This window comes from Nomascus leucogenys, chromosome 14 (genome assembly GCF_006542625.1).
Source record: "Nomascus leucogenys isolate Asia chromosome 14, Asia_NLE_v1, whole genome shotgun sequence".
Lineage (NCBI taxonomy): Eukaryota > Metazoa > Chordata > Mammalia > Primates > Hylobatidae > Nomascus > Nomascus leucogenys.
In genome coordinates, this window is record NC_044394.1 from 70,896,841 (window position 1) to 70,905,340 (window position 8,500).

Genomic DNA, 8,500 nt, shown 5'->3' on the forward strand with positions numbered 1-8,500 from the left:
CAGCGCAGACGCCATGGCGGCGAGGCGCGCTACTGCGCTTGCGCGGCGAGCCCAGCGCCCGGGAAGCCCCTTGAGCCCCGCCTTGCTGCTTGCTTCGCCCACTTGGCCTGGCAGTTCCCGGCGAGGCTCTAACGTCTTGCTGGCGCTACTGGTTTTGATCCTGTCCGTCTGCCCTCCTTTTGGGGGCAAGGAAAAGTTCGTGGGGTCGCTCGCCTTGGGAGAATGAATATAAAGCCAACTGAGTTAAAAAAAAAAAATCTGGAAATTTACAGTTCCACCCTCAAAGTATCTCAAAAATACATGATCTGTTGCCTTATCTACCCCCAAATATAGGTTCGTGTAACAAATGCGCAGTAAGCCAAACACCGACACATTCAGTGCTTAGGAGCCGGGGAAGGTTTATTCCATTTGGCCAAAGCGAGAGAGCGGGAGAAGAAGTCTCTCAAATACTGACATGCCTTTGAACGTAACTGGGGGGCTTTTATGAGTAAGGTAAGAATACAGAGGGTGTGATCCCCCATGATCAAAGCTGTTTCCTCCCTGGGACTCTAGGTCTCATCTGCCCCATTAGATGATGACCCGTCTGGACCATCAAGGAGGTCTGCGGGACCTAAGGGTCATGGTTGTTTTATTTGTGATAGGGTCTCGCGTTGTCGCCCAGGCTGGAGTGCAGTGGTGCGATCACCACTCACTGCAGCCTCGACCTCCCAGGCTCAAGCGATCCTCTCACCTCAGCCTCCCAAGTAGCTGGGACCGCAGGCATGCACACATGCCTGGGTGATTTTTGTTCATTTTTTATAGAGATTGGGCAGGGGGTGGGGATGTACCACTATGTTGCCCAGGCTGGTCTTGAACTTCTGGGCTCAAGTGATCCACTATCCTCGGCCTCCCAAAGTGCTGGGATTACAGGCGTAAGCCACCGTGCCAGGTCCATTGTTCTTTAAAAAGAAAAACAAGTTCATCAATCTTGCCTGCACTCTGGGGTTAGGATATGAAGTTAATCAATTACTAGTGACTACCCTCTACTGAAATGACTACGTGCAAGCAAGCATGCATGGAGGAAGAAAAGGACAAAGGAAAGGAAAATAAGTAAAACAAAACATTTTATGATCTTTACAATAAAGCCTCAGTTATCATCTTTTTTCCTTTATTATACCCTAAATACACAGAGTAGATTAAGCACCATCCTTCGTCATCATACGTTGTCATCACTGGTCCATAAATGACCTTTTTCTCTCTCTCCCTGTTGCTCTTTCAGTATGTACATCTATAATATACATTATACACACAAATATATATGTATGTATATATCTTATTATCTCATCCCCTGTTTCCCAAAGAAATCACTAACCTGGTTTGTATTCATCATTTCCTTTCTCTATTGTCACACATAGGCATGGCTAAAACACATTTAGATTGTTTTTAAACTTGATAAGATTTACACCTTTATGCAGTATGCTGGGACTTGTTTGTTTCACTTAATATTTTGAATTTCTTCTAAGCTGTTGAAGACAGCTGTAATTTGTTCATTTCACTGCTGGACATGACTCCACTGATTTTCCTGTTGATGGGCACGTCTCCTGGTATACTGTGGAAGAGTTTATTTTGGGTATTCTCTACTTTCCTGTCACATTGCCATTGCCTTATTTCAGATTCTCATCATCTCTTGCTAGAAACGTGCTAAGATCTCCCTCTGACTTCAACTGCTCCAGTCTACTCTCCGTATTGCTGCCAAAGGGTTCTATCTAAAAGTCATTACTGGCTCCCCAGTGTCTGTTGGAAAAGGTCAAACTGAGTACTATGAGGTTTCTGTGCACCTCCCTGATCTCATTATCTTTCCACTGCTCTTACCTCCCCACCCTGCTATTACTTGTGATTCAGCAACATTAAACCTGTACTGATTCCTATAAATACCACACTATTGCAAAACTCAGCTCACAGTACTGTATACACTTCTCCCTCTTTCTGGAATGCCCTCTTCTCCACTTCCTCATGAATTCCTCTTTCCCTCAGAAATAAATACTATTCTAAATTCAGCATTTTTCATTTCCATGTATTTCTTTATAATTTTACTACATATGTATGTACGCCTAAGTAACATGAAATATTGCATTGCATGGTTTAAAACTTTACGTGTTATTATACATACTGTTTATTCATCTGCAATGTTTTTTACATGCCCTTTTTTATATTAACTCATGCCGATATGTGAGGGTCTCATTCACTTTCACAGTTCAATAATATTCCATTGTATGAATGCACCACTACTTACCCTTTCTCCTACACGTTTTCGATAGACACTGAGTTTGTTTCCTATTTTTGCTCCTCCAGTTGGTGCTGCTTTAACGTTCTTGTGCAGTCTCCTTGTGCACGTGGATCAGAGTTTCTCCAGGTGTTACACTTTGGAGATGTTTTTCACAAGGAGGCCTCAGACATATTTCTTACTTCTCTGAACCTCCATTTTTTTCATCTTCAAAATGGCCACAATATCCACCTCAAAGGGTGCCGTGAAACTTGTGGTAACGTAAGCAAAGAACGATGTCACACATTCGAAGAGATGTTGCTGTTAGAATAGCTTCCAAATGTATATGAAACACTGGGACATAAAACACAGTAGTCTGGTGCCAGAATGGTAAAGAGAAGTATACTACTTATGCATCTGTAGCTCCCGCAATAGCGTCCCAATTGTAGTTGTTGCACCTGTCACGCTGTTTCTTGGCCTTCATGTCTCTGCACATGCTGCCATGTCCTTGGGTCTGAAGTGATCTCCTCTGGTTCTGAGGTTCTGGTCACCCTCCCTACTTCTCTTGTCTGTCTCTTCTCCGAAGCTTTCCCTGGTTCCTCAGAGCCCTGGATACCCTTCCCCTTAGCCTCCTATCTCTCACCACCAAGAGAGGGATTATGCTCTTCCATAATCCCCTTTAAAGGTCAATGTCTTAAAGACAGGGCCTACATTTTACACATCTTTATTTTATTTTATTTTATTATTTTTTGAGACAGAGTGTCTCTCTGTTGCCACGCTGGAGTTCAGTGGCGTGATCTCGGCTCACTGCAATCTCTGACTTCCTGGTTCAAGTGATTATCCTGCCTCAGCCTCCTGAGTAGCTGGGATTACAGGCACATGCCACCATGCCCAGTTAATTTTTGTATTTTTAGTAGAGACGGGGTTTCACCATGTTGGCCAGGATCGTCTCGATCTCCTGACCTTGTGATCCGCCCGCCTCGGCCTCCCAAAGTCCTGGGATTACAGACGTGAGCCACCGCGCCTATTTTACTTTATTTTTTGAGAGAGGGTCTTGCTCTGTCACCCAGGCTGGAGTGCAGGGGTATGATCATGGCTAACTGCAGCCTCCTCCTGGGCTCAAGTCATCCCCCCACCTCAGCCTCCTGAGTAGCTGGGACTACAGGTGTGCTCCACCACATGCAGCTAATTTTTGTATTTTTTGTAGAGACGGGGCTCTCACCTAGTGGACAAGGCTGGTCTCGAACTCCTGGACTAAAGTGATCCTCCTGCCTTGGCATCTCCAAATGGTAGGATTACAGGTGTGAGCCACCGTGCCCAGCCTTACTCATCTTTATATCTGGGGCAGTGGGCACAGTGCCTGATACACGGGCTGTTAAATGCATGCAGGATGAATGAATTTAGGAATTCTTGGGAGGAAAGGATTGCACAACTAAGGTTTTTTTGGAGCCAGAGGGAGAAAGAGGGAAGCAAGCATGCAGTTTTAGTAAGAACACATGGACTAGAGAGTGTGAAGTTTTGTCAAGGATGTAATTATGCAGGATATCATGGATAATCAAGGAGGGCACCTGTTCCTGTCACCCTGGAATGTGAGTGGTAGGTGTGCACAAGAACTTCTTCCTTGATCAGGTCCCTCACACAGTGTATGAAATGAATGAATCAATCAGTCGGTGAATGTACTTGAAAGCAGTGAGCTTCTCCCCAACTCCGAGCCTATTTAACATTGCCAGGTATTAAGCTATTATTAATCTAAGCATGGGTTAGCAAACATTTGGTATAAAAGGTCAGATAGTAAATATTTTCAGCTTTGTGGGCCATATGTTCTCTGTTGCAAATATCCAACTGCTGTTGCAGTGTGAAAGGAGCCATAGAAAATATGCAAAAAAAAATGAGTGCAGCTGTTTTCTAATACATTTTTATTTACGGTCATTGAAATCTGAATTTCATGTAATTTTCATGTGTCACAAAATAGTTTTCTTTCTTTTTTTTTTTTTTTTTGAGGTAGGGTCTCACTCTGTCACCCAGGCTGAGTGCAGTGGCACAATTTCGGCTCACTGCAGCATTGACCTCTGGGGCTCAAGTGATCTTTCTACATCAGCCTCCCGAGTAGCTGAGACCACAGTCGTGCATCAACATGCCTGGATAATTTTGTTTATTTTTTATAGAGATGAGGTCTCACTATGCTGCCCAGGCTGGTCTCAAACTCCTGGGCTCAAGCTATCCTTTTGCTTTGTCCTCCCGAAGTGTTGCTATTATAGGCGTGAGCCACGGCACCTGGCCAAAATAGTCTTTTGATTTTTTTTCCAACCAATAAAGAAGGTACAAACCATTCTTAGTTTGGAGGTAAAGGAACCTTGACCTTGGTCTAATTGAACCTTAGCTCTGGGTACAAAGGAGGTCAAATCCAGGGATAAGGGCTGTCCTTTAACTAAAGTAGTCTTCAGATGTAAAATCTTGCAGCTCCTTTGATCTGTCACTAGATGGTGATCATTGCAGGCGTGTGGCTCAGCCAGTGGGTCTTTAAGGATATGACTGGAGCTCTTCCAGGTATGATAGATTAACAGCTACAGTATTAATACAGACACACAAGCTGTCCCAATGATTAAAGACATATCACAAACCACATGGATTTGACTGCTATCTACACTCTTTCACACTTATTTGTACATATTCCCTGAATTGCAACATACAGGGGAAATGTACGCACTCTCTCAAGGCCTCTGAGGTTATTAGCTCAAAGGCTCAGAGCAATAATACAAACACAGACTACAGTTAAAGATTTGGGGGCTGCAAAGTGGCATCTGGGAACAGATCCTACCCACGATGCAATTTAACAAGTAGAGCCCCTTCTTACATTAAGAGGATACTTGAAGCCATGCTTAGCCTTTTGATGATACACTGATAACTCTCCCAAAACAGCCCCCACTCCTGGCCTCATCATGTCCCTTTCTTCTACCTTTGAGCTGTGTGATTAGGGACCCAGCATGACCCTTGCTTCATAAATCCTGCATCAATTGCCTCTCACATTCTTTAGGGTGAGGGAGTGCTGGGTATCCATAGGAATGTTCTTGGCTTGTGTGTGTATGTGTGTGTTGGGGAGGGGGGAGTTCAGCTGAAATAGAGACAGAGCGATGGCCTGGACATCCTGTTCCATAGTGGTAATTTTTGTCATCCGCTTGTCTGAAATTTCCCAGCTCAGCCTCTTTCCTGGACCAGGAGCTCTTTGGCTTGAGCTATTTCATTCTTCTCCCTTTCTCACTACTCTTCTTTATTCAGACACCACAAAAGAAGGAGCCTGGATGCTTACTAAAATCACTAACAATGGATAAATTGCCGTCTTCCTGGATTGGAAAAGGGCTCATCTACAGAAACATGACTGTGAAGGTCTGTGAAGCTCAAGTCTACAATCCTAACCACTATATCACATGGTCACAGTTATGTCCATCCTGGCCCCTAGATTGATCTCTTAGGAGATGTAGAATGAATCTACTTTTTCTGTGTTTCAAGATGTAAGACATCAACAACAGCTGTCATGTGTTTCCTGAATCTTTTTTTTTTTTTCTCCAAGATGGAGTTTCGCTCTTTTGTCCAGGTTGGAGCGAAGTGGTGTGATCTCGGCTCACGGCAGCCTCTGTCCCCTACCCCGGGTTCAAGCGATTCTCCTGCCTCAGTCTCCCTAATAGCTGGCATTATAGGTGCCCACCACCATGCCTAGCTAATTTTTGTGTTTTTCGTAGAGACAGGGTTTCGCCATGTTGGCCAGGCTGGTCTGGAACTTCTGACCTCCAGTGATCCACCTGCTTTGGCCTCCCAAAGTGCTAGGATTACAGGCATGAGAGCCACCGTGCCCGGCCTGCTTCCTGAATCTTTTCTTCTCTGCCCAATCATCTCCAGTAGGGCAATAATGAAGCAGCCTCATTGTCTGGGGTGACATCTGAGATTTGTTGTCTCACAGCCATGGAGATTAAGAATGCGGACACACAAAGAGTGGGGTTAAGAGCAGAAATTCTACAGGCAAAATAAAGAGAATAGCTCTCTGCTACAGAGAGGGGTCCCAGAAAAATGGGTTGCTCATCCACGCTGAAATGAAGAGGGTTTTATAGACAAGCTAGTGGGGAGGTGATGTCTGATTTACATAGGATGTGAAAAATGGGTTAGGACCAGGTGTGTCATCTGCACAGGGCTTGAATCTCTGACAGCCCCCACCCCAACCTTTTATTATGCAGGTGAGCTCTGCCTGAGCTTCTCTTTGTGGCCCATTTCTTTTTTACTGTACACATGCTAAAAAAAAGGGAAGGTAGAGCCCCATGTTGGACATGGCTGGCCCCCAGGTAGCCCTTTTCTATTGGCGCAGCTGCCGGCATCCCCTGTGCAAGCTTCCAGCTTCCTTGTCTATGTTTGCAGTTCGGTCTTCCAGGCTGTTATTTGTTAGAAGGAAATGATTTCTAGGGCTGCTTTTTGTTAGAAGGGAAGTTCTGCTGAGCACTCTTTTGCCCTCACTCTCTGCCTAAATAATTTTTTTTTTTTTGGAGACGGTCTTGCTGTGTCGCCCAGGCTGGAGTGCAGTGGCATGATCTCGGCTCACTGCAACCTCCACCTCCCAGGTTCAAGTGATTCTCATGCCTCAGCTTCCCAAGTAGCTGGGATTACAAGCATGCACCACCACGCCTGGCTAATCTTTGTATTTTTAGTAAAGATGGGGTTTTACCATGTTGGCCAGGCTGGTCTCGAACTCCTGACTTCAAGTGATCCACCCACCTTGGCCTCCCAAAGTGCTGGGTTTACAGGTGTGAGCCACTGTGCCCAGCCTAAATAATTTTTCTATCTCCTGTATCAATAAGAAATCTTTTCAAAACTATAGATATGCTTTCTCTCAAGACAAAGACCAGTAGTTCTCAATGGAGGCAAATCTACTACATAGGAAGCGTTTTAGAAATGTGGGAAGAACTTTTGTTTGTCACAGTGATTGTGGGATGCTACAGGCATATTCTTGGCAGCACCAAAGTCATCAAAAAAGGGTTGGATCTCAGTGGGGGGAAAAAAACAAACCGGGAAGGGCTGTAGCAAAGGCAGATGGGCAAAAAACTTTTACACAGGATTTATGTTGATATGTGACATACGAGGGCCTTATGCCCCCTTCCCCACCAACAGTCTGGGAACTACTGTCAACATCCTCTGTGTCCTTAATCCTGGCCGGAGATGCTAGATCCTCTGAGAAGCAGGGGATAGCCTGGTACAATGAAGACTCTCTGCCCGCCCTGTACAACCTCAAATATCTGTATGTGCTTTTCAGGTAGGCAAAAAGCCGGTTTATGATTGTCTGAGTCTGGAAATCCATTTTGTAAGTAATCATAAAGTAGTTTTTGTAAAGTTTTAATATATGCTGAATTTTCCAGCAATGCAACTTCTTGTTAACCAAAGAAAGATCATACTTTATTTTGTTTAGAACTCCCCTAAGAGTCGTTCACCATTTCAGAAAATTATGGTCACAGGCAACCATATGGTATTTGTGTCCTCAAAATCAATCTGCATTTTTGTTCTCACTATCATAGTGATTCCACTTAGAGGTACAAACATCTAGCCATTTTATCTCATCTTCTAATATAGTTGTACCCAAGCATATGCATAGTGAGCACATTTACACATTTAATTTACAATAAATAGATATTACTACAAATTAACTTTGATTTTCTTTCACCTTTGTTAGGTTAAACTAGTCATTTTTTTTTTGGGTATGAGAACGAATAAATTATATTATGTATTAATTTCACTTTAACAAAAGGCATGTTACATAATATTTACTATAATGAGACTAATATAGTAAATATTTACTATATTTACTATCGCTCCTGTGACAAAATAAAATTTAGTGACTTTAAAGAACATAAATTTATTATCTTACAGTTCTGGTGGTCAGAAGCCAGAAATGGACTTTACATGGCTGAAATCAAGGTCCGCAGGGCTGTGTTCCCTCTGGAGGTTCTAGGGTGAGAATCTGTTCCCTTGCCTTTTCCAGTTTCTTGGCTCATGGCTGCTTCTTCCATCTTTAAAGTCAGCAACATAGCCCCTTCAAACATCTCACTGACTCTGACCCTCTTGGTTGCATTGTCGCATCTCCTCTGACCCTGCCCCTCCTGCCTTCCTCCTATAAGGATCTTCATGATTACATTGGTCCTACCAGGATAATCTAGGATAATCTTCTCATCTCAAGATCCTTAACTTGATCACATTCACAAAGTCCCTTTTGCCATATAAGGT